Raw genomic sequence first — 27,418 nt, 5'->3', positions numbered from 1 at the left:
TGGGATTACAGGCGTGAGCCACTGCGCCCGGCCTCAGAGCACCTTTAAAGTAGCATGTCTCCCTGACCAAACTGGTCTGAGGAGGCCAATAGGTGGATCCCAGTGTGCCCTTTCTCATCACTCAGCCTCAGGAAACCTTCCATCTCTGTCATCTCTTCCTCATACACAGCTATACACTGCCCCAAGACTGCTCATTCACAAATTAACAGGTGTTCAGCCAGAGGCAAATTACACAGCCACGCGGTCATCCACACACAACTTACGCAGCACCTGACCTCATCTATATAGTCACTGTCACGCTCTATACACAGACCCACACAAACTTGTTCCTATGAGGGTTCATACACCTCATGTGCATTTCCATCCGATAGATCCTTTTTCCTTTTATTTATTTATTTTTTTTTGAGATAAGGTTTTGCTCTGTCACTCAGGCCGGAGTGTAGTGGCACTGTCATGGCTCACTGCAGCCTTGACCTCCCAAGCTCAAGCAATCCTCCTGCCTCAGCCTCCCAACTAGCTGGGACTACAGGGATGTACCACCATGCCTGGCTAATTTTTTATTTTTTTGTAGAGACAGTGTCACTATGTTGCCCTAGCTGGTCTTGAACTCCTGGGCTCAAGTGATCCTCCCGCCTCGGCCTCCCAAGTGCTGGGATTATAGGCTTGAGCCACCACGCCTATCCATCCAATAGACTTTGATGCTTGTGTGCATAGAAGCTGCACAGATACAAAACCTTAAATACATGTCCACATGTTTATCCCCATATGACAGAAATACATGTTCATTTCACAACATTTAGGCACCCACATTTGCTCAAGGTCATTCATTAAATCCTCCCCAAACAAGAACTTTATCTATTGTTACCAGATCCAGTACTAGGCCCAGGTGAGCCATGATGCTCCTTCTCTCTGGGGTTGGCCAGGCAGTCCAGAGAGGGGAAGAAGGCTCAGCCTGCCTGTGATGGATGGAATTAATCTACTGAGCTGGAGAAACTAAATAATTAAATCCCTAATCACCCCCCAAGCCAGCCCAGGCCAATACAGCTGAGGGAGGGAGGGGGCTCGGAGGCCCAGACCAATATCCTAGAGAAAAGGAGGGGCTTGGGAAATGAGGCACAGGCAGAACCCTCTGGGCGGGGGGGGTCTCTCAGAGGAACTCTGCCAGCCAAGCATACAGACAGACAGACGGACAGGCATGGTTCTCCAGTGCCACAGGCTCTCTTTCCATGTGGAAATGAAGCAGCTTGGGAAGATGGCCTGCCACCATCCACTGACACAGGGAGACAGGAGGGGCAGAATCCTCCTTCCACCCTTCCAAAGCCCTTCCTGCCCCACCTTGAGGTGTGCCCTGGGGGTCTATGGGGATGGCAAGCAGGACCCTCAGAGTGCCCAGGGTGGAGGCAGACAAGGGGTCTGCTCAATGCGGAGCTGATGTGGTCTCAGCCAGGCCTTGGCCCACCCCTGCCCCACTGAGAACAGACTCAGCCTGGTGCAGATGGCAGGGGAGGACCCCTCCACACAGGTTCACCTGCTATCCTTAGGAAGTGGGTCCAGCACGTGGCTAATAGGCTGAGGATGGGGCAGAGGCCCGGGCAGGGGGGCTCAGGAAATCAGCCGGGGAACAGGCCCCAGTCCGATTGGCTGAAAAGTGGGTCATTTTCCTTTTGAAAAATAGTGAGAAAATGCAGAAGTAGGTCGGGCTCTTATCCCCTCAGCCCCAGGCACCATCCCCGACTTGCGGGGTAAGGAGAGAGGGAGACGCCTGAACATGCCAAAGCCCCATATACCCTAGGACCCTGGCCAGGGCCCCACAGTGCAGGAAGTCAAGGTCATCATTACTCAGGACATCCAAGGACATGCACACTCCGAGGCCAGAGCTGGAACACCAGCTCCACCCTGCCCCAGGGGATCTGGGGTGAAAGTAGCTAGGGCCGGGGCCAAGCTAGAGGGGTGGGGGCTCCCGCACGCAGGACCCTGAAGAGCCCCTCCCGTCCTCGTGTCTGCTGTGATGCCTCCTCTCCTCTCTTCTCCTCCCTTTCCTCATCGTCCACGTGGGCAGAGTCGTTGCCATGACACCGCGGGCAGGTGGGCGGCTCTGGCGGCTGTTTCGGCCCAACCCCCATGCTCACAGCCCAGGTGGGAGGGGAGCGGCTGCAGCACCCTGGCCCCTAGCCCAGATGAGAGAGGAGAGAGGCAAGAGGCCCCCCTTCACTCCTAGAGCCTGGAAGGGGCTCTATCACTGGCCTCTCGGTCATGAAGCAACCCAGCCCCATGCTTGCAGGTCCGGGGGAGGAAGTGTCAAAGAGGATCTTAGGCCTTGACCACTCCCCTCCACCAGAGGTCCCTCGAGTGGCATGGGGTGGGGCAGACCCCCAACTCCCACTTCCTCCTTTTCTTAGCAGCTGTCCTCCCAGCTTTTCCCACATACTATGCCTTAGTCTCTTCATGCTAGCAGCTGATTGGTCCTGCCTGAGGTTTAACCTCAGCTGCTCATTTTGCAACACAAGCTCAATTCTCCATGCTCTCTTGGGAGAAAGGAAAACAACCAGGCCGGGTGCAGTGACTCATACCTGTAATCCCAGCACTTTGGGAGGCCGAGGTGGGTGGATCACTTGAGGTCAGGAGTTCGAGACCAGCCTGGCCAACATGGTGAAATCCCCATCTCTACTAAAAATACAAAAATTAGCCGGGCGTGGTGGCACGCGCCTGTAATCCCAGCTACTCAGGAGGCTGAGACAGGGGAATCGCTTGAACCCAGGAGGCAGAGGTTGCAGTGAGCTGAGATCATGCCACTGCACTACAGCCTGGGTGACAGAGTGTGACTCCATCTCAAAAGAAAAGAAAAGAAAAGAACAAAAGTTGAGACACTCAGAGAAATTACTCCCCTACTGCCAGACCACAAAATGTGTTATAGAAATGGGGACCCCTTCCTCTAGGTCTCCCCATATACCTGAATTCACATCACAACCCTGGGGACAAATCATTCCTAAGTCCATACTTGGCTAAGGCATCCACACCACCAGGGTAGAGGACCAGGAGTGGAGCAGGAGAAGAAGGGAAGAGATTGGGGCCAGGCATTAGAAGCTGCCTAAGGATGCTGTCCCACCCCCACCACATCTGGTTTCAGGAAGTCTGGGCCATGCCTGAGCTCTCCATCTCTGAGCTCTCTGCAGCCATTCCCCTTCTCTCTACTCCTCTCACAGTCCACGTGCCTCTCTCCAAGTGTCTCTAAGTCTCTGTCTGTGGCTCTGACCTCCTAAGACCATTCCCTTTGTTCAAGACCTGGCTCCCAACTCCTGTTCCCTACGGCAGGAGCCCTGCATCACTGACAGGGTGGAACCACAGAGACCCCGCATGGCAGCCCCCTGCAGCCTGGCTGGCAGGAATGAACATACATGGGATATTGGTGACAAGAATATTCCTTCCAAAAGGAAGGGAGAACTGCAGTTGGCATTAGCTGGAGGGTGTCCAGCCTGTCATGAGGTGTTCATGACATACATACCACACATACACATAAAGACACTTTTACTTTCCTCCTTAGCCTTCCCCTACTAAAACAGCAGATGTGATTAAAGTACAAGCACATGCATGTATACTTGTGCATGCATGTGTTTGTACATTGTGTCTTTTTTTCTCCCCCCACTGCTGGTGTTCTACATCAGGCCACTCTTATCCTAATTGCTCACCAAAGCTATGACAACAGGTTCCTAACTGGTCTCCCTGCCTTGCATCTTGTTCCACCTTGATCCTTTCTCCTCACTGGCTGCCAGCTATCTAAAATTTCTTTATTCAACAAATATGTATCGAGTACCTACTCCAAGCTGAATACTCTTCTGGACACTGTAGATACAGCAATGAACAAAACAGAGGAAGCTCCCATGCTCATGAAGTTTATATTCTAGTGGAAAAAGAGGGATGATAACCAAATATATAAAATAATGGTGGTGGCAAGTACTGAGATAAATAATAATAGTAATAATAATGGAGCGAGGAGATAGAATGACAATGGGCTATTTAAGATAGACTATTGGGGAGGTCTTTCCAAAAACGTGACTTTTGAGCAAAGACTCGGATACAGTGAGGAAGTGAGTTGCCTAGAGAGCATTTCAGGCTGAGGGGAAAAGCAAGTGCAATTGCCTTCACATGGAACTGTGCTTTTTATGAAACAGAAAAGAAACCCACGTAAGAGTGGCCCCTGAGATCCAGGAGGTAATAGGGGCTTTGCACACATAGCACTCACGTTGCTCAGGACGCACTACACTTTGGATTTCACTCTGAGTGAGATGGAAAGCCACTGGAAAGGCAAGACCTCATTTTCCTCTGGCTGCTTTTTGGGGAAGAGTCTACGGAGGTGGGGCTGGCAAGGGTGGAAGTGGGAAGACCATCTGGAACATTTCCTGTCACTGAAATACCTATTCCCACAGTTGCTCACCTGGTAAGCACTTGTTCAACTTTTAAGCCTCAACTCAAAAGCCTCCCCTTCTATGGATCCTTTACCAAACATTTCCCTTCCCCACTCCAGAGCCAACCTATCTCTCTTTAGGTCCCCACTTCCTCCAATGAACACTTACGTGTGTCTACCCTCCTTAACACTCTCCTTATTTGGTTCCAGGTCCTTTGCTTTCCCAAGATTGCAAGTTATCTGAGGTCAAGGACCATCCCCAGTGCCCAACACAGGATGTGGCAGATTAGAGGCATAAAATACACGCTGGTTGAATGAATGGATGCATTGGGTGAGGCACATGCGATGGGGAAGGGTACGTTTGCAGGCCATTGTTAACCCAGATGAGTGAGATGTACATATATATGGCCATGGGTTGTAATCAGACAAGTATTAGCATATGCCCACATATTTCTGTAAATTCTGCTCACAAGTATACATGTTAGCATGTATGTGCATGCTGACAAATCCCCATGTTGGTATAGACACGCCTGTAGATTTGTTAATGGATGTACGTTAGAAAGTGCACCTATGTTGATATATGCCTATTATCGCACAGACAAGTAATATACACACGTACCTGTACACGTATATTGTCACATCTTGTATGTATGAGGCTTATGCATGCACTTGGGCCCCCCTCTTACTCACCACCCCTTTCATCCACTAGGACCAATTTGTTGAATTTTGAAACTTCTGTAGCAATGTCAATGTTTAAGCCCTGATCCTCTTTCCCCACATACAGCCCTGAGCACCATAGCATCTGAACAGCCTGGAGCCTGGATTTCTTACTCGGCTATCCCCAAGGCCTTACAGGTTTTCCCTCTGCAAACTCCTTTCATATGATGGAGAACAGTTGGCTCCCAAGGACATGAGAATTTGAGAGACCTCAGGGAGCCTACTTTCTGGAGAAGAGCTACAAGTAGCAGGGTGATCAAGCTCAAGCTGATGGGAAGACACTTTTGGGTAGCCCAATGTTCAGTCAGAATCTGTCTCTCTCTCTCTCTTACATTTATTCACAGGTTTGCCTCAACTTGTGTACATATATTCATATGTGGTTGATACGGTACGTATATGCATGCCCCACATACATGCTCACATGCATGCTTACACTCACACAAAGGCATTACTGGATAAGCACACCACACACACACACACAGACACACACACATTGGTTTAATTCAGTAATTTCCTTCACATTCACATATATACATGAATGCATACATAGAGTCATATATATATACACACATCCACACTTATACAAATAGATGTGCTTATACACATATACACAGCATACTCACATATACTTATGTACATATACACAGTCGTATACTCACTCACAGGCAGAAATACACATGCATGTGTACTGGAGTCCCAGATCTTGCAGAGATATCCAGCCCCTCCCCTGGCTTCTATCCTTCATATTCTCTCCAAGTACATCACAAGTTTGCATTTGCTCTCTCCTCTTGCTAGTCTCCCACTTCTCTATTTGGAAAGTTGTTCCTGTTATCAATGAGATATACCCACTCCTGGACACATCCCATTCCCACCCACTCTCAGCGGGAAAAAATCGTCATTTTTTTTTTTTAAAGGGCCCTGTCATGCCCTCAACCCATGCCTAGAGAAACAAGTATTTCCTCAGACAACCTGGGTAGGAGTTACAATAAAGTAGGTGTACCTCTTCAAACCCAGGAGACAATCCCCCCATATATGCAACCCCTTAACTCTAAAAAAGAAAGAACGAAAGAAAAGAAAGAGAAAATATCAAGACCAAAATCCTTCCTCCCAGCACCTCTGGGTAAAGGTCTAACACTCTCAAACTCCAAAACAGTTATTGGGGCAGAGGAAGAAATGTAAGGAAATTAACTGTGGGTGATAAAACCTCCCAGAAAACACCCTTTTTCTTCCCTAGAGGGCAGCTTCATGATCAGTGAACCCCTCCCTTCCCAGCCTGTGGGCCCTGCCAGGGAGAGGGTAGACCAGGAGGCTTAAAAATGTAAAGGGGGTGACATGGGCTCAAATAACAAAAGAAGCAAGTATTTTAAAAGCAGAAGCTGGGAAGGGAGCAGGGAGGCAAGCTGCAGACACCTCCTGGCAGGGAAGCAGCTGCCGGAACAGTGGATCAGGAAGAGCAGGACTCTCCAAGGGGCCAGGGAAAAGGGGGTGGACATCTAGCATTTCATGTGGGGGTGGAGGGGTGACTGCTTCAGGCAGTAGCAGCAGCTCCAAAGTAAAGTCTTATCAAAGCTGTTATGTAACCAAGGGAGCTGAGTGGAGCACAAACACCTCCCCTCCCCAAACAGGCACCCACACCCACACCCACCACCTCCCAGCACCCACAGCAGAGGAAAACTCAGCTCCTCCCAAGCAGCTAGAGAAGGCAGGAATCATCTTGATGAGTTACATCAAAAACATGATGGGTGAGGGGCTCCTTATGAACCACAAGTCACATGTGGGAAGGGATCAACTGGTTCAGTTTGAGGTCCCTAGATACCTCTCCCTTTTCTTGAACTCCCTGCCACACCCAATTTTTGCCCAGTATTATCTGGAAACTGTCTCCTTCCTCCCCTCACAGGGAGGATCCCATTTGAATATTTGATTGTGCTCTTGGGGATGGGAAGTAAAGTCACCAACAACCCTTCCTGCCTGTTGTTCCCCTGCAGACTCATCTGCATGTCCTGACATTTGGCTCTCATCCCCCTGGGATGACAAGGGAAGGGACCTTGAGAAATAACTCCTTGCTCTATTCCCTTCACGGTTACAAAGACAGTGCATAAGAATACAGATACTTGAAATGACCCTGACTCTAAGCCATAAGGAGAAAGATATCCAAGAGAACTAAAGACTGAAACCCAGACCTCATCCCTCCATTTGAATATTTTTTACTCCCCCAGATCTTCCTCTTTTCCCACTGCCCTGTCTCCAGTAGCCTCCTCCTTCTCTTCTCCATGGCACTGAACAACCCCACCCACTCCTTGAATCCTTTGCTTAAAAATCTTCCTCCTCAACAAAAGTCTCTCCCAAATGCTGCTCTGAGCTAGGTTTGGAAGTGGGCAGAACACAGGACAGGCTTGCAGAATATTTCAGTGTCCCTGTCCCAAATCCCAAAGTATGATGGGCAAGGGAATATCAAGTGGTCAATCAAGTTATCCTGAACTCCTGAGCTGTAACCACCCCACACCTAACCAGAAAGACCCACGTTCTCTTAATCCAGAACCACCTTGAGCCTGAAATTCTGGGACCCGGTAGGTGAAAGGCTGGTATCAATATCTCTGAGCTTGTTGCGCTAAAAAACGTTCCCAGGAGATGAGATCTCACAGGCACAATATCATTCTCCAACTCTACCCCGATAATAACAGTACAATGGTTTTGGAAGGGAGAGAGGGAACTGAAACAGCAAAAGGGGAGAGGGGCCCCTTGGGGGAAGGGTTCCTAAATATCACTAACAACTGTGAGACCTAAACCATAGGGAGAACTCCAAATCCACATTTCCATCCAGGGACTCTGCCCTTGGAAAGTGGGTCATCTGGGAGAATTTTTCTAGTGAGCCCTCCCCACTGCCCACCGCCTTTCCACCATCAGGACCGAACGAAGCCTCATTCAGCACTCGGGACAGCTCCGAAGGAGCAAATCCCCGCCGAGTCCCACTCAGCACCCGGGACAGTTCCCAGCGACATTGCCGGCCCCGGTAGCCAGAAACCCAGGATGCCAGGAAGGAACAGGTTTACCCCACCACACACCCCCTTTAGAACAGAAGGCCCTCTCCCCTGCCCCTCCCACTGTCGCTCCCATCCACCGGAGGCACCTGACAACCCCCCCACCTTCCCTCTATGTCCCAAGAGAGAAAAGAAACCCAGACATGCGGCTTCCCTGAGGGAACCTTGAGAGAGGACCCCACCCACCTTCCTTCAGCCCAGAGCCTCTCAATGCCACTCACAGCTGGTTCTAAAAACCACTTTCGTTCTTCACCACCACCCCAAAAATAAAAGAAATACTCACGTGGGGGCTCCCAGCCCTGCAGACAGATGTGGTGGGGGGAGGCAGAGAGAGGTAGCTCCCCACACCCTGTTCTGAGCCCCCTTTCTGAAGGAGCCAGCTCCCATCTGGACTGGGGGGAGGAGAGACATGTGGAAGCACAGAGTGAGGGGAGGGGAGAGGGGAGAGGGGAAGAAGCAGGAGCGAGGGACTGCGGGGCGGGGGTGTCGAGATGGGGGCGAGGGAATCCTTTTTAATTTCATTCTCTCCCCATGTCTACATCAGCCCTGCAGGCTCAGCTCTTTAATATTTACACACAGGAAGAGGAGAGGATGAGAAAGAACAGAGAGTAAGGGGGGCAGGGGCTACCTGAGCTCAAAGGGCATAGAAGCAGGGGCCTTTGGGAGCTGGGAGCTTGGGCCCCCGACACCATCCCCAGCCCACTTCCACTCTGAGCTCTTAACTGGAAGGAAGTAGAAGGAACCCTGGGACCATTCTGTCCCTTTGTTAACAAGACACTTTGAAGCTGCATCAGAAAAAGATCAGATCCCCACCCACATACCTGGACACCCCCACAAACCCAGATTTCTTGGGTGCCTTATGTGCAGATGGTAGAGACAGTATTCAGGCACAAGCATGTTCTGATGCTTGGAAGCATGTTTGCCTGTGGGCTGCTGTGTAAAAACACATGAACATGTCAGCTAGCTTGTATAAGTTTATACAAGCATGTTCTGAGTGTTTTCACATGTTAACAGCCCACGCAATCATATGCAAGCCTATGTAACCATATGTGTAAACCAGCTTCCAAGCAGCCTCCCCGCAGCTCTCCAGCTACAGTCCCAGGGACAAGGCCACCCACTTCCCCAGACTCCCTTATTCCCAGACCCCTCCCTCAAAGCCTCACTTTTTCTGTCTGTGACATGGGAAGAAGGGCTGGTAGGAAGAGATGCTGCATGGAACCCAGGGGCCTGACAAGTTATTAGCAATGATGAGCTGGCAGCTCGTTACCATAATGATGGTGCCACCGCCTCACCCCAGCTCCAACCCAGACTCCCCAGACGGCAGGAGGCCCGCTGAGCCAGCAGCCTTCAGACTGGGGAGGGGCAGGGTGGATAAAGAGGAAATCAAGACATAATGCTTGCATAGTGGAGGGTACGCAGCTGTTCTTCCAACCCCCACTGAGTGACAAAGCTTTGACTCTACCAAGTGGGAATGAAATCAGAATCTGGGAAGGTTTCCTGACCGTGGGGATGGTAAGACCAGAAGGGGTCTTTGGAAGCTTCTCTAGGCAAAAGTTTTTATCATCATTTGCTCCCTTCATCACCTCACCCCCAAAAAACTAAAAAACAACCAAATACAGGGCCCCTTGCTGAATTTCAGTCTCCCCACCTGTAAAATGGGGGTAATCCCTTTATCATTTGTCCTAGACTCCTGGAAGATTTCATTAGAAAGGGTTTGGAGGTAACTACAGACCCTTCCTAAATCAGACAAGCCCCAGAAGTTTCTCTATTCATTAGGAACCCAATAAGGTAAGGAATGGTCCATCCAGCTAGAGGCAAAATGCATTGGAAACTGGGGAGGATGAAGGAAAACGAGCTTAGCCAGCTCAAGCCCCAACATCAGCTGGAAGAGATGATGTTAGGTGTCAGGCAGCCGCTGAAAGCAGGTACTAACATGAGAAAGTCTGAGAGTCTGGCCTGTAGCAGCTCCAGCCCCTCACCAGCAGGAATCAAGATAAGACAAGCCCATGGCCTACCTCGGTGGTGGGTGTGGCTAGGAATCCCCATCCCCAGCGACATCTGTAGCGCCCTCTCTTTGGCAAGGAGTCCCAAGTTGAAAGATGTACAGCCTTAGGCTTTTTGAGTCTTCATTTCTTTTCCAAAAATCCCCTGTACTCAGCTCTGATGGGGGTGGGGAGAGTTCAGGAACAGAAGGCAACATGGAGGATTGCAAAGTTCCTTGTCTAAGATTAGCCTAGGAACTCACAAATTTGTTGTGTGACCTTGGGCAAGTCCCCTCCCTTCTTGGGGCTTCAGAGTCCCCAGTTTGTAATGAAGAGGTTGGACCAAGTCAATTCTAAGGTTCCTCTCCCGGCCATCATTCTACAGCTACATACAAGCTCACTCGTTGGATGTGAGCCCCCTGGCACAAAATTCAGTGGGCCCTGCCTGCTAGATCAGTGGGGCAGTGACGGGTGGGAGATGCGGGGGCTGTGTGTGAGGCCGTTTATCCTATGTTCATGTTCCTTTTAGAAACACCTGCCACCCTAGCCCTCCCAGCTCCCTTTTTAGACCCTGATTCACTGCCAACTCACGAAGCCTCTCCCTCCCCTCCCTCCTCTCTTCTCCCCCCCTCTCTCTTTTAGGCATTGGCAGCTGGGTGCAGAAGTAGCCCCAGCATTCAGGGAATGCTGCGCAGAGGTAGAGGGCAGTGCCCCCAGGGTCAGAGAGAGCACACCAGGAAGTACCACTCTCTAACCTTGGCCCAGCCCAGTTCTTTGGGTCACTGAAAGACCTGGGCTGAAGTCTTTCTGTACCACTAACTATCAGTGTGTGGTTGTGGGAAATGCAATTCATTTCTCAAGCCTCAACATCCTCATCTGTAAATCGGCATTATATTTGGTTGAACCATATGAAATTGCTGTTTTTGTAGGTTAAATAAAAACAGTTGAATATTGCAGTTTCATATGGCTTAACGTGATACCTGTCCTGCCTGCTTCCCAAGGCTGTTGGGGAAATAAGAAGAGTTCAGAGGGCAGCATTTTCAAAAGCCCTGAACTAATATTAGGGCATTATTTTATTATTATTACTTCAAAGAGCTTAGTACAAACCCACCCGGAGCCAGTGGACTGAACCAATGACCCAGAACTTGAAGGTTTGGGACTTGGAAGTCTGGAAGAGCACCACCTGCTCTGATGACTAACAGGGCAAACGCTTCCACCTGGCCTCCTCATCTCATAGCTCTAAAAGGCCCTTGGCGAAGCATTATTGAGATGACACAAGTTCCCAGGCCCCCAAAAGGAGAAGCAGCACACGCAGGCATACTTCAGCTCGCCCCAGATCCCCCCTCCCACCCACCAGGGGCCTCAGCGTGCAGGAAGGACACGACCAGCAACATCCCAGAGGGCACCCCCTGAGGTAGGTGAAGGTAGAGACCAAGCTGGGGAGTGCCACAAAGCTCTTGCCTGAATCAAGGGTCAGGGGTCCCCAGAGAAGGGGAGAATGATCTGACCTGGGAAAAGTCTCATCTCCCTGTCCCATATCCCACCAGGAATGGGGGGATGGTGGGGGGGGACAAAGCACAGGTGTGGGTGATTCAGAGTGAACCGCGCTCAAATACACTCTCTCTCACGCAGCCAACGCACGCGCGCGCACACGCACACACACACACACACACAGTCACACAGGGCAGATACCGGGACCCACTGACAGAGACAGTCACACCGGCACACACATCCATTCACACACTCACAGACACACACGGGCACACATGGGGACAACACACACTCATTCACTCACATATCCACAGATGCATACACAGTACCGCCCTCCACACTCACGCTGCATACACCCACTAACATGCACACACACTCTCGCCCACAGTGACACACGCACTCACGGCATACACTCACCGGCACACACAATCGCCCACAGACCCACACAGTGACACACTCGGCACAGACACACAGCGACACGCACTCACATTCACACACCTGCAGAGGAAACTTCTCTCCGGATCTCCCCAACACCACGACTTCCCCCCACAACCAGCTGGCTACTCCCTCCCAGACCCGAGCCTCCAGCCGGGCGAGGGGTTGGGCCGGGGCTGGCCTGCCCCCGCGGCCCTGACCGGGAGAGTGGGTCCTCGGTCCGCGTGGTCCCCTGCCCGCCCCTCGGGTCGGGCCCGCGGGCAGCCAGGCCGGGGCAGGGGCGGGGGCAGCTGAGGAGGCCCAGCCCCTCCCCCCTCCCGGGGCCGGGAGCCGAGCGCCGGAGCCCGGGGCGTGGGCGGCGCCGGGGACGCAGCCGGGCCGAGCCTGGGGGGCGCTACAGAGGGCGCCGCGAGCGCGGCCCCGTCCCCACTCCTCCCTGCAGCTTACCTGGCCCGGCTCGGGCTCCGGCCGGGTTACATGGTGCCGGCGGCCCGGGCCGGGGGCGCTGCGGCGTTGGGCAGGCGGGCAGGGACTGGGGCCCGGCACTGCGGAGCCCCCAGCTGAGGGGCCGCGCCGGCTGCGGAGCCCCGAGCGAGCGCCGAGCGGCAGCGGGCGCGGGAGCGGGAGGCGGCCAAGCCACGGAGGCTGGATTTCCCGGGGACCGGGAAGGGGAGGCGGGGGGATCCCGCCCGCGCGCTCCGCCCCCGCCCCCGCCCCCGCCCCCGCGCAGGGCGGCAGAGCAGGGAGAGGGAGAGGAAGAGGGAGGGGGACCGAGCTCCCCGCCCCCGCGCGGACCCAGGAGGGCCGAGGTCGCCGCCCGCGGGCGGCCGCCGGGGTCCCCGAGGAGCGCCGACCTCGCTGAGCGACGGTGCTGGGGGCGCCCAGCATAGGGGCAGGAATGAGATCCCCCTCCCCGGGGACCCAGGAACAGGCACCCGAAGTGTCACGACCACGCACAGCCGACCTGGGCACAGGGACCCAACCAAGCCCGGCGGCGGGCGGGCGGTCGGGGACCAGCTCAGCCTCACGGACCGGGTCTCGCCCCCCGCCGAGACGCAGTCACGCCCTGAATGTCACACACAGCCCCCAGGCCCGTCCGCTTAGGAGACTCTCCTTCGGGCTTTCCCGGTCGGCCGCCTGACCTCAGCTCCTGGCCTGGGGTCAGGGAGCCCCCCTCTTCGGCCCCAGCCCCTGCCAGGATGGGGCGCTGTGCCCGGCCTCGGAGCCGCTGGCAGGCGTCCACCACCCCACAGTCCGCACAGCCGAGGCATCCCCAGTGTGGAGGGAGAGCCCCGCTGTACCTGCAGCCTGTGCTGGGCCCCCGCCCGTGCCCACTGTGCCCGCCCGCCTCTGGGCCCTGAGCCTGGGATTGTGCCATGGCGGGGTCGGGGTCGGGGGAAAGGGACTGTCCGAAGCACAGCTGGAGGCTGCGGAGCCCGGACACAGGCTGCGGGAGCCGAGAGGCGGAGAGCTGACTGCAGCAGTCCCCTGGCTTGAATCCGTCTTGGCGCCCAGAGCGATGCTGTAATGGGGGGGAGGGGGCCGCGGTGGGGAAGCCGCAGGGGGAGGGGCTGAAGACGTGGGGGAAGGGGTGGCTCCGGATTCCGGCTTTCCAGGGTGGGTGTGAGGGAACACTGCCTCAGGCGCTGAAAGTTGGGGGTGGAGGTTCAGTGGGCATCCTTAAAGCCCTCTTCCCTCCTCTACCTTTTCCGGTCTTGAAACCTTGGGGTGGTGAGGTGTGGGCTTGGGGGGCTTGAGAGACTGTCCACCTCTCTAGGAACATACCTTGGAGTTGTTCTGATTCAACGGCCCCCACCCCGCACCCCAACAACTCCCTGCTCTCTGTTTCCTTGTGGGGCCACCGGCTCTTCTCCCTGTATAAAGGGGGAAAGTGAGGCACGGAAAGGAGAAGCCAAAGGCCCAGGAGAGCTAGAACTGGGAGCCAAGACCTCTTTTCCCCAGGGAGATGATGTTTTAAGATGCCACATTACATTAAATAACATAAGGGGCTTGGAGAGCCCTCCTCCCAAGGGATACCTAGAAGTCTGGTAAGAGACTAGTAGATTGGTCACCTACCCTGCTGCTCACAAGAACAGTTCATTGTCTCTTCAATCATGAAGTGAGGTTGCAGACCATTTCCAGCCCAGGGTTCAGTCAAGAGCAGATATCATGAAAATAAGAAAGTTGTTCCCAGGAACCCACTTTAGAACTGAAGGAAACATCTCACTTTCCGTGGAGCATAAGAACAGCCATCCGGCCGAGCACGGTGGCTCATGCTTATAATCCTAGCACTTTGGGAGGCCAAGGCGGGCGGATTACCTGAGGTCAGGAGTTCAAGACCAGCCTGGCCAACATGGTAAACTCCCATCTCTACTAAAAATACAAAAAATTAGCCGAGTGCAGTGGCACGTGCCTGTAATCCCAGCTACTCAGGAGGCTGAGGCAGGAGAATTGCTTGAACCCGGGAGGCGCAAGTTGCAGTGAGCTGAGATTGTGCCACACTGCAGCCTGGGCAACAGAGCCAGATTCAGTCTTAAAGAAAAAAAAAAAAAGGAAGAGCTGACGGCCGGGCACAGTGGCTCACGCCTGTAATCCCAGCACTTTGGGAGGCTGAGGCAGGCGGATCACCTGAGGTCAGAAGTTTGAGATCAGCCTGGCCAACATGGTGAAACCCTGTCTCTACCCAAAATACAAAAATTAGCCCGGTGTGGTGGTGGGTGCCTGTAATCCCAGCTACTCAGAGGCTGAGGCAGGCGAATCGCTTGAATCCGGGAGGCAGAGGTTGCAGTGAGCCGAGATTGCACCATTGCACTCCAGCCTGGAACTCCGTCTCAAAAAAAAAAAGAACAGCCGTGATAGAGGATGCTAAAAAAGCACCACGGTGTTTTCACAGTTCTAAGACCTGTATTTTGTAAACTATTCTGAAACTGGAATGCATCTTACAATAAACAGGGACATTTAATATGGCTCTTCTACCTTTCTGTTAAAGCTGTTAGAGTTGGTGCATTTTAGAATTGAGAACATAATGTTATTTTCATTTGTTCATTCAACAACCCTTTACTGATTATATCTGGAACCTTGCTAGCCTCTTGGGAGCATACAGATTAATCAGACAGGCTTACCTTAGACAGTGTTCTCCCATAGCCATCCAGTGATTAATAAGTGATTAATAAGGGAGATGGAGATGTAAACCAATAATTACTATCAGGGCCAGCTTCATGGGAGTGTGACCTGTGCAGTCATACAGAGCCCCACATGTAGAAGGGCATCACTCTTGGTAGAATATTCTGCTGTCACTGTCTTAAAATTGTTAATAATTTTTGAACAAGGGGTTCACCCTGGGCCTAGCTCTGCCTAGGTGAAGAGGACAGTCAAAGAAGCACAAAAAGCTGGGCCCAGTGGCTCATGCCTGTAATCCCAGCACTTTGGGAGGCCAAGGCAGGCAGATCACGAGGTCAGGAAATCGAGACCATCCTGGCTAACACGGTGAAACCTCGTCTGTACTAAAAATACAAAAACAAAATTAGTTGGGCATGGTGGCGGGCATCTGTAGTCCCAGCTACTCGGGAGGCTGAGGCGGGAGAATGGCGTGAACCCAGGAGGTGGAACTTGCAGTGAGCAGAGATCACGCCACTGCACTCCAGCCTGGATGACAGAGTGAGACTCCATCTCAAAAAAAAAAAAAGAAGCACAAAAGAAGCATTTGAATGGAGTCTCAAAGATTGGGAGACAGACTTTCAAGCAGAGAGTCACATGTGCCAAGACAGAGACTCACTCAGTGTCAATCAGTATGACAGGTGCCTTAGTTGATCTTCCCACTGAAAGCATGATAAATAGCAAAAAAAAAAAAAGATAAAATATTTTTATTAAAACACAATAAAGAAGAGAATATATATGTGTAACTACGTATATTTTTAATATTCTTAAATGTATCAATGCGTTGGCAAGAAAATAAGAATCTCTCCAGCCAAAATCTAGGTAAAGGCAGAACCAGAGAAGTAAGCAGAGCACTGAAGCCAACTTTAGCCTTGGGGGCTGTGAAAGATGTGTTGCTAAAGGGCACCAATATTCTACCTCCACCTGAATCCATCTCCTTTGCCCTGTAACTTTGCAACTCCCTGCATCAAGAGTTGGACTCTTTGGAACAAGGATCTCTGAGGAGAGAAAAAAAAAAAAAAGAGGCAGACTCTACTCTCCCACCCCTTAAATCTGAGTGGACTTGTAACTTGCTTTCGCCAATGGAATCTGGAAGAAGTCATGGTGTGCCAGTTCCAAGCTTAGGCCATCAGAGACATGAATACTTCTACTCTTTCTCTTGGTCTCCTGCCTTCACTATAAGAAAAAGCCTCAAGCCTGAGACAGCTGGAGGATGAGTGACAAGGTGGAAGAGAGCTATACCATCCCAACCATCCCAGCCAAGATCATCATGGACCAGCCTATAGCCAGCAGATCTCCAAACATGTGAGAGAGCCCAGGCAAGAGCAGCAGAGATATCTACCTGTCCACAGCTGACTGCAGACACATTAGTGAGACCAGCTGAATGAGAAGAACTGTCGAGCCAATTTGAAGACTCTTGAGCAATAATGAATGCTTATTAATTTAAGCTACTGAGCTTTGGTATGGTACGGTATTATGCTGCAATATTATGGCATTTAATAACTAATACAGGGTCATTTGCTGACAGATGAAATTTAACTTCAGTTTTCATGTTCTCTCAGGGCACCAGAGATAAAAGATAAAACCCGAGTCTGCCCAAGATGGTCACATACTCCCCTGCATAAGCTTAGAACCCCAAAAAGCTGTATCTCAATGTACAGGAGAGCTAGAAAAAAACCTCATCCCCAAACCTAGGAAATTGTAAGAAAATTGCAAGCTTTAAACCTTGGCAGTAGTAATGAGTGTAGGAAGGAAGAATCACCTCCTGACTATCCATTACTACAAGTTAAATTTCACATCACATGCAGTCAGATCCACTCTACCTAGAGGATCTGGAAAAACTCAAGCCAAGAATTTGGTATAAAATGTACCAGATTGGTAGTGCCTCAGGTGCCTGGCAGAAGCAAATGTAAATCTTTGTCTCAGGCCTCAAATAATTTCCACAGATAAAATTCCAAAGAAAATGAATAACTCACAGTTCAATGTCTATCACTGAACACACAAGGAAACATGGCACTGTAAATAAGAAACAATGTGATTGTTCATTTTTATGTATCAACTTGACTGGGTTAAGGGATACTCAGGTAGCTGGTAAAACATTAGTTCTCGGTATGTCTGTGAGGGTGTTACCAGAAGATATCAGCATTTGAATCAGTAAACTGAGTACAGATCCGACCTCATCAGTGTAAGCAGGCATCATCCAATCCATTGAGGTCCCAAATAGAGCAAAAAAGGCAGAGCAAGGCAAAGTTGCTTTCTTCTTGAGCTGGGACGTCCATCTTCTCCAGCCCTTGGACGTTAGAGCTCCTGGTTCTCAAGCCTTCAGCCTCAAACTGAGTTATATCATTGTCTGCCTCAATTCTCAGGCCTTTGGGCTCAGGCTGAATTACACCACTGGCTTTCTTGGTTTTCCAGCTTTCAGACAGTACATCGTGGGACTTCTTGGCCTTCATAATTGTGTGAGCCAATTCCCCTGATAAATCCCCTTCCATATGTCTACATATAGACCACTGGCTCTGTTTCCCTGGAGAACCCTAACTGATACAACCAGCAAAAACAACACATAGTAGAAAAATACCTGCAAATAACAACTAATAGTATTATGAGACACAGAATGTAAAATAACTATGTTGAGTATATTTAGAGAAATAAAATAATCTTGCTCCTTTGGCTTATTTTTCTTGTCTTATTGTGCTGGCTGGGTCCTAGAGTACAATGTTGGATAGAAGTGGTGATGGTGGGCATATTTGTCATGTTCATAACTTTAATGTTTCTGACAGTTCTCCTTTAGGATGACATTTATTATAGGGTTTTTGGGGACCCCTCTTGATCAGGTGAATGAAGTTCCACTTTATTTCTAATTTACTGAGAGTTTTTATCAAATGTATGTTGAAATTAATCAAAGGCTGGATCTTTTCACTTGATCATATAATGTGTTCAATTATATTTAGAGATTTTCCTAATATTAAATTTTACTTTCCTGGGATAAACCCAACTCACTCATAGAGAGTTATGATTTATTTTACATAGACAATATCATCAGATTCAATCAGCAAATATTTTGTTTTGGATTTTTGCATCTATATTAATAAACAAAAATAAACCTGAATTTTCCTGTCTTTGTTTTCTATGATTTGGCATCTCGGTTAGTCTAGCCTTGTAGAATGAGTTGGGGGAGTATTACCTCTTTTCTTTTCTTTTCCTTTTTATTTATTTTTTGAGACAGAGTTTCAAAGTTGCTCAGGCTGGAGGGAAATGGTGCGATCTCGGCTGACCGCAGCCTCCGCCTCCAGGGTTCAAGCAATTCTCCTGCCTCAGCCTCCCAAGTAGCTGAGATTACAGGCACACCACCACGCCCAGCTAATCTGTAGCCACGCCCAACCACCTCTTTTCTTTTTCTCTGAAAATGTTTGTATAAGACTGGAATTATCTGATATTTGTAAGTTTTTGTGAGATTTGTGTAAGACATGTGTTTCATCTGTAGAACTGGTGTTTATAATTTTTTTTTCCTATTGCTTCTATTTCCTTAACAGGATGTATTAGTCCATTCTCACACTGCTATAAATTACCCAGTTCTCACCCGAGACTGGGTAATTTATGAAGAAAAAAGGCTTAATTGACTCACAGTTCTGCAGGCTGTACAGAAAGCATGACTGGAAGCCCGCAGCAAACTTACAATCACGGTAGAAGGCAAAGGGGACTTGAGCACGTCTTCACATGTAGGAGCAGGAGACAGAGAGCACAGGGGGAAGTGCTATACACTTTTAAACAACCAGATCTTGTGAGAACTCACTGTCATGGGAATGGCAAGGGGGAAATCCACTCCCATCATCCAATCACCTCCCACCAGGCCCCTCCCGCAACACTTCGGATTATAATTCAACATGAGATTCGGGTGGGGACAAAGAGTCAAACCATATCACAGGACTATCTAAAGTACTAGTTCAGGCTTTCTATTTTTTAACCTCTTCTAATAGGTTATATTTTTAAAGGATATGTCTATTTTGTCTAAGTTTTCAAATGTATTGCCATAAAGTTATTTTAAAATTATTTTATCATTTAAATCTCTGCTTTACCTATAATTATGTCCTCCTTTATAATATGTATTTATACCTGCTTTCTTTTTCTTGATTCACGTTGCCAGAGATCCATATTTTAATCATTTTAAAGAATTAGGCCAGGTGTGGTAGCTCATGCGTGTAATCTTAGCACTTTGGGAGGCCAAAGTGGGTGGATCATGTGAGGTCAGGAGTTCGAGTCCAGCCTGGCCAACATGGTGAAACCCCCACCTCTACTAAAAACACAAAAATTAGCAGGGTGTGGTGACGGGCGCCTGTAGTCCCAGCTACTTGGGAGGCTGAGGCAGGAGAATCGCTTGAACCCAGGGGACAGAGGTTGCAGTGAGCTGAGGTCACACCACCGCACTCCAGCCTGGGCGACAGAGCGAGACTCCTTCTCAAGAAAAAAAGAAAAAAAGAATTAGGCCAAGTGTGATGGCTTACGCCTGTAATCCCAGCACTTTGGGAGGCTAAGGTGTGAGGACTGATCGAGCTCAGGAGTTCAAGACCAGCATGGGCAACATAGTGAGACCCTGTCTCTATTCAAAAAGAAAAAGAAAAAGAATCAAATGCTTAGCTTCTTACCTTTGTTGATCTTCTCTGTTGTATCTTTTCTAATTTGTTGATTCTGCTCTCATTTTTATTATCTACTTCCTTCTACGTTCTTTGGGTTTACTCATTCTTTAAGTAACTGCTTAAGTTGAAAATATAATTCCTTAATTTTCAGCTTTTCTTCTTTTTTAATATCAATATGTAAGGCTATAAACTATCTTTAAAGAACTGTTTTAATTCCTTAAGTTTCAGCTTTTCTTCTTTTTTGGTATAAACATGTAAGACTATAAACTATCTTTAAAGAACTGTTTTAATTCCTTAATTTTCAGCTTTTCTTCTTTTTTGGTATAAACATGTAAGACTATAAACTATCTTTAAAGAACTGTTTTAATTCCTTAATTTTCAGCTTTTCTTCTTTTTTAATATAAATATGTAAGGCTATAAACTATCTTTAAAGAACTGTTTTCACTGCATCTCATATGTTTTCATTATCATTTAGTTCTAATTATTTTTAAATTCATATTATGATTTTTTTGACCTATGAGTTATTTGGAAGTGTATTTTTCATTTCTATATAGTAATATTTAGTTTATATTTTTGTTATTAACTTCTAACTTAATTGAAGTGTGATCAAAGAATCTTGCCTGTATGGTACTTATTCTTTGAAGTTTGTTGAAACTTGCTCTGTGACTAGTATATGATCAAAGTTTGTAAATGTTCTGTGTGTGTGCGCAGCTGTCAGTCTCCAAGGTGGCTTCATTTACTCTCATCTCATTGTATGTCTGACCTTGGGTAGCCTCCTCCCACATTGGATAATAGGGATAATATGTACAAGCAATAGAATTTGCAGAAATGACAGTGTATGACTCCTTAGGCTAGATCATAAAATACATTGCAGCTTTCACCTTGCTGTCTGAGGTAGCTCAATAGCTAACTCTGGGAAGCCAGCTGCCATGTCATGAAGACATTCAAGCAGACCTACATGGGGAGGAACTGAGCCCTCCTGAGGTAGGAGGTGGGACTCAACTCCGGAGGTGGGGACACGGGACCAAATAGACAACCAGCTAAAACAGGGCTGCGGCAGAAGCAGCTTTCTATAAGACATGCCCCCCGCAGTGTGCCATGTCAGTTTACCATTGCCATGGCAATATCCAGATGTTACTGCCCCTTTCCATGGGAATGACCTGACCTGGCAATGAATCCAGAAGTTAACACGCTTTTCCTAAAAATTTCTGCATAAACTGCCCCCTAATTTGCATATAATTAAAAGTAGGTATAAATATGAGTGCAGAACTGCCTCTGAGCTGCTACTCTGGGCACACTGCCTATAGGGTAGCCCTGCTCTGCAAGGAGCAGCAGCTCTGCTGCTACTGTGCACGGCCACTTCAATAGAAGTTACAAGTTGCTGTCTAACACCACCGCTAGCCCTTGAATTCCTTCCTGGGTGAAGCCAAGGACCCTCCTGGGCTAAGCCCCAATTTGGGGGCTCATTGGTCCTGCATCACTTCCAGCCATTAGCACCAACCTGGTGATTATGTGAGTGAGTCAGTTTGACAGCAGATCCTTCAGCTCCAGTCAAGCCATCAGATGACTGCAGCTCCTGAGAACATCTCTCCGAATTTCATGAGAAATCTTAAGCCAAAATCACCCAACTAAACCACTCCTAAATTCCGACCCACAGAATCTGAGAAATGATAAATACTTGTAGTTGTTTTACACTACCAAGTTTCTGCAGCAATTGGACAACCAAGACAATTCTGAAGAAGATTTTGTAGTCTCCAACCGTAAGAAGCAGAATTATGTATATGTTAAATCTCTGTTTTTCAATTTCATTGTTCATATCTTTAACATATTTACTAAATTTCTATCTGTTTGACCTATCAACAACTTTTAAAATGTGTTGAAATCTCCCACCATGGTAGAGGATTGTCTACCTCTTGTCTATTGTAGCCCTATCAAATTTTCTTTATATATTTTAATTCTACTTTATTAGGTACATGCATATTGGGATTAAAAAGGCAAAAATAAAACGATCATTATTTTCAGATGACATAATAATTAACTAGAAAATAAAAAAGAATCTAAACAAATTGTTAGAGTACTTGTATTTAGCAAGCAGTCTGGATAAAATATCAATATACAAAAGTCATTTGCATGTTTATATTTGTACAATAATAAAACATAATTTTTAAAAGTATACCATTTACAATCATTACAAAAAGTTATATAATTAATAATAAATATAATAAAAGATTAATAAAATTATGAATATTTACTGATAGTCATTTTAAAAGACTTAATAAATGGAGAAATATTTCACATTCATGGATTAAAAAATTATAATTTGCAATGATGTCAGTTCTTCCAATATTAATCCCTAGATTCAATGCAATTTCAATCAAAATACATGCAATTTGATAACCTGATTCTGAAATTAGTATGAAAAAGTTAAGAATCAAGAACTGTTACAATTTTTTAACTTTTTATCATGACAAGTTTCAAACATATTTTTTAAATAAAATAGAAAAATATCTCCCCATGTATTTGTTACCCAGATTCAATTATTATAAACTCTTAGCCAATTTTGTCTAATCTATCTATCTATCTATCTATCTATATATATATATATATATATATATAGTTTTTGAGATGGAGTCTTGCTCTGTTGCCCAAACTGGAGTGCAGTGGTGCTATCTCGGCTCACTGCAACCTCTGCCTCCCAGGTTCAAGCGATTCGCCTGCCTCAGCCTCCTGAGTAGCTAGGACCACATGTGGGCACCACCATGCCCAGCTAATTTTTGTATTTTTAGTAGAGACAGGGTTTCACCATGTTGGCCAGCCTGGTCTCAAACTCCTGACCTCAGGTGATCCACCTGCCTTGGCCTCCTAAATTGCTGGGATTACAGACGTGAGCCACCATGCCCAGCCGTAATCTATACTTTCTACTCTTCCTCTCTTTGTACTATTTTGAAGCAATTGCTAAACATTGTACTTTATCAATAAATATTTTAGTAGCTATCTCTATAATAAAAAAATTTTTTGTTAAACATAATCACAATACCATTACATCTAAAAATTTTAATAATTTCTTAATATCATAATAATCATTAAATATCTAGTTAAATATCCAATCAAATTTCTCTGATTCTTCTTATACATTATAATCAACTGATGTCATCTAAGTCTTTTTTTCTGAGACGGAGTCTCACTCTGTTGCCCAGGCTGAAGTGAAGTGGTATGATCTTGGCTCACTGAAACCTCTGCCTCCTGGGTTCAAGCAATTCTCCCACCTCAGCCTCCCGTGTAACTGGGATTATGGGCACACATCACCACACCCTGCTAATTTTTGTCTTTTTAATAAAGATGGAGTTCACCATGTTGGCCAGGCTGGTCTTGAACTCCTGACCTCCAATGATCCACCCACCTCAGCCTCCCAAAGTGTTGGGATTACAGGCGTGAGCCATGGCTCCCGGCCCACTTAAGTCTTTTTTAATCTGTAGATTCCCTCCTTCTTTTTTATTCCAGCAATTGTATTTGTTGAAGAAACCAAATTGTTTATCCTGAGAACTTCCCAGTTTGGATTTTGCCTCCGAAGTTTTATCATATTTCTCTATCCCTTATATTTCCTGTAAATTTGTAATTAGTTTAGTGGTTTGATCAGATACAGGTTCAATTTTTGGGCAAGATTTCATTAGCAGTGTTGTATATTTCCATTAGTAGATATATATATCTTTTGAGTAATGGTTACATAGATATACATACATGTAAATTTTCATAAATTAATACATTTAAGATTGTACATTAGGTTGTATATATTAAGATCTATACTTTTAAGATGCACTTTAGTATGTGCCTTTTTAACTCAATAAAAATGAAATAAAAGTAATAATTTGGTTTCCCTGCATATTACAAAGGTGACTAATAAGGATTTTGTGGGGTTTTCTTTGGTAAAATTATAACTTTTTTTTTTTTGAAACAGGGTCTTACTCTGTCACCCAGGCTGGAGTACAGTGGCACAATTATGACTCACTGAGGTCTCAACCTCCCAGGCTCAGATGCTCCTCCTGCCTGAGTCTCCAGAATAGCTAGGACCATAGGCACATGCCAACACCTCCAGCTAATTTTTGTATTTAGAGACAGGGTTTTGCCATGTAGCCCAGGCTGGTCTTGAACTCCTGGTCCCAAGTAATCCACCCACCTCAGCCTCCCAAAGTGCTGAGATGACAGGCATGAGCCACTGTGCCCAGCCTTTGGTAAGATAATGAACTCATGCATTTAAACATGTTTGATACATTTTAATCCATTGAAGGTATTCTTCTATTATGCTCTATTTTTCCCAAATTTGACCAAAGGTAGCTTCTTTAAGTTGGCTGCTGGGTCCTTCATAATCCCATATTTGGTAGTTTCCTTGCTTTTTAATACAAGAAAGCATTTCAATTAATTTTGTGCATTTTCTGTACAAAATAGCCATTCTTTCCAAGGATTCAGAATGCTTTTAATTCAAAATGGTATTAAAAGCTCCAAACTGGGTACTAGGAGATCTCATTAATTAACCTAAACACTTCTGAAGAAGAAGAATAAAGAGGTGTTATTTGCCTTATCAGGATCAGGACTTATTAAAAAGATATAGCATCAAGACCATGTGGTGCTGGCTCAGAGAGACAACATGATCAGTACAATAGACTAGAGAGCTCAAAAACATATTTATATGTGGAACTTAGATACGTAACAGAGGCAGCATGGCAGATAAGTGGAAAAAGGAGGGAAAAGGATTACCCATTTGGAAAAGTAATTAATTGAATTCCTACTTCACACAATACACAATTCATCTCCAGTTGGATTGGGTTAATGATTTAAATGTCAAACACAAAACTCTTAACAGAAGTTGCGGGCAGGCACAGTGGCTCACGCCTGTAATCTCACCCCTTTGGGAGACCGAGGTGGGTGGATTACTTGAGGCCAGGAGTTTGAGACCAGCCTGGCCAACGTGGCGAAACCCCGTCTCTACTAAAAATACAAAAATTACGTGGGTGTGATGGCGCGCACCTATAGTCCCAGCTACTCGGCAAGCTGAGGCACGAGAATCACTTGAAGCCAGGAGGTGGATGTTGCAGTGAGCCAAGATTGTGCCACTGCACTCTAGCCTTGGTGACAGAGGGAGACTCTGTCTCAAAAATAAATAAATAAATAAAAAGAAGTTGCATTTGTCTGGGTTCTTTTGACAAACAGAACCAACAAAGGTGTGTGTGCACGCGCGCGCACGTGTGTGTGTGTGTATGGATGGATGGATAGATAGATAGATAGATAGATAGATAGATAGATGGATGCATAGATGCATAGATAGACAGACAGGTAGATAGATAAGTATAATGAATTGGCTCACACAATTACGGAAGCTGAGAAGTCTCAAGATCTGCAGTAAGGCAAGCTGGAGACCCAGGAAAGCTAAAAGCAGAGTTCCAGTTCAAGTCCAAAGATGGAAGAAGAACTGATGTCCCAGCTTGAAGACAGTCAAGCAGAGAAAAAGAATTCTTTCTTACTCAGCTTTTTTATTCTACTCAGGGCTTCAATGAACTGGATGAGGCCCATCCACATTGGGGAGGGTGATCTGCTTTCTCAGTCTGCAATTTAAATGTTAATCTCATTCAGAAACTCTCTCACAAACACACACAGAAATAATGTTTAACCAAGTATCTGGGCACTCCATGACCCACTCAAGTTAACACATAAAATTAACCATCACAGAAGTATAGGTAAATGTCTTTCTGACCTTGAATTAAGAAGATTTTCTTAAACAAGTTGAAAAAAAAAAAAAGCACTATCTAGGAATGAAAAACTGGATACCTTTGACTATATTAAAGTTGAGAACTTCTATTCTATGCAGCCATAAAAAATGATGAGTTCATGTCCTTTGTAGGGACATGGATGAAATTGGAAATCATCATTCTCAGTAAACTATTGCAAGAACGAAAAACCAAACACCGCATATTCTCACTCTCACTCATAGGTGGGAATTGAACAATGAGAACACATGGACACAGGAAGGGGAACATCACACTCTGGGGACTGTTGTGGGGTGGGGGAAGCGGGGAGGGATAGCTTTAGGAGATATACCTAATGCTAAATGACAAGTTAATGGGTGCAGCACACCAGCATGGCACATGTATACATATGTAACTAAACTGCACATTGTGCACATGTACCCTAAAATTTAAAGTATAATAATAATAAAATAAAAAAAGAACTTCTATTCATAAATCATCTTAAAGAAAGTGAAAAGACAAACTATAAATGGGGAGGAGATATTTGTAACATACATAACTGACCAAGAATCAGGATCTAGGATTTTTTTTTTAATATGAGCTCCTTCAAATCAATAAGAAAAGGGCAATCAAATAGAAAAATGCATGATACATAAGATACATGAGCAAGATACATAAGCAGGCACTTCTCAGAGAAAACACATATAGCAGATAAATGCTTGAGGACATGCTCAAATTTATTAGTAACAAGGGAAATGCAAATGAAGACCAGAATGAGAAACCAATGTGCTCTCATCAGATTGGCAAAAATTAAGAAATCTGACAATCTCAACTGTTGGACAGAATGTGAATCAACAGGATTTCTTACACATTTTTTGGTGGTGTATAGATTAGAATAAGCATTTTAAAATAATTTGGCTTGCAAAGTTTGCCATTCATAGTCCCTGAAGGATAACACACAAAGTTTTAACAACCAGTACCATACAGGACTGACTGAGCAGAACAGATCCAGCCAAACCAGATGCTAGCCAATAGTTCTGCTGATGTGTACTGGCTGACTACTAATCTTTCATACACTTAAAACTTAGCATTTCACCCCTAGTTATTAATATGTACCCAATGGAACTTCTGCTCATATTTAATCAAGAGACAGATACAAGAATATTCATAGCAAGATGGTTCGTGGTAGGGGAAAGAAAACTAGAAACAACCAAATGCCCACTAACAAAAGAATGGATAAAATAATCACAGAATAGTCACACAATGAAATATTACATACAGCATGCAAAAATATGAATAAATCTAAGTGAATATAACATTGAGGTTTTTTTTGAAAGGTCCCAGAAGATCATATACACCATAAAGTGACTAAAACTGAATAATATTTAGGCCACATATACATTTGATAAAACTATAAAAACAAAGGGAATGTAAATCACAAATTTGGTAAAAGGCAAAAGATTTATACAATTTGAAGAGAAACCAGAGTATAAATCACAAATTTGGAAAGGAGGAGGCAGAGTTGTAGGATAGGGGAGAGTCAGGGAGAGTACTCTTGTAGCTCTTGGGTTGGGTGGTGGGATTCTAGGCATTTATTACATTCTTTTACAAATATCTGCAGATACATACTCATACACAAATAAGAGGTCCATGTGCACTGATGACAGCGAACCATAAACCAAGAATTATTATTTATCCAATTCTATGAATCTTAAGTCCATTAAAAAATAAAAGACAAAATATGAGCAGAAAACAGAAAATTTTAAAGAATGACCAAGCAAATAAGGAAAGGACCTAAATGGAACATCTAGAAGTGAAAAATATA

The 27,418-nt window shown here is 46.4% G+C and overlaps 1 protein-coding gene across 1 annotated transcript in view; it reads right to left on the bottom strand.

Annotated features, from left to right (window-relative positions):
* Positions 1-12,712, bottom strand: part of DLGAP3 (DLG associated protein 3) — a 68,396-nt gene extending 55,684 nt beyond the window's left edge. Inside the window, exon 1 of the mRNA XM_024232653.3 lies at positions 12,513-12,712. The gene's annotated coding sequence lies outside the window, so the exon portion shown is untranslated. The remainder of the gene's footprint in view (positions 1-12,512) is intronic.
* Positions 12,713-27,418: the final 14,706 nt, after the last annotated feature.

This window comes from Pongo abelii, chromosome 1 (genome assembly GCF_028885655.2).
Source record: "Pongo abelii isolate AG06213 chromosome 1, NHGRI_mPonAbe1-v2.0_pri, whole genome shotgun sequence".
Classification (NCBI taxonomy): domain Eukaryota; kingdom Metazoa; phylum Chordata; class Mammalia; order Primates; family Hominidae; genus Pongo; species Pongo abelii.
This window is presented reverse-complemented; position numbering and strand designations above follow the sequence as displayed.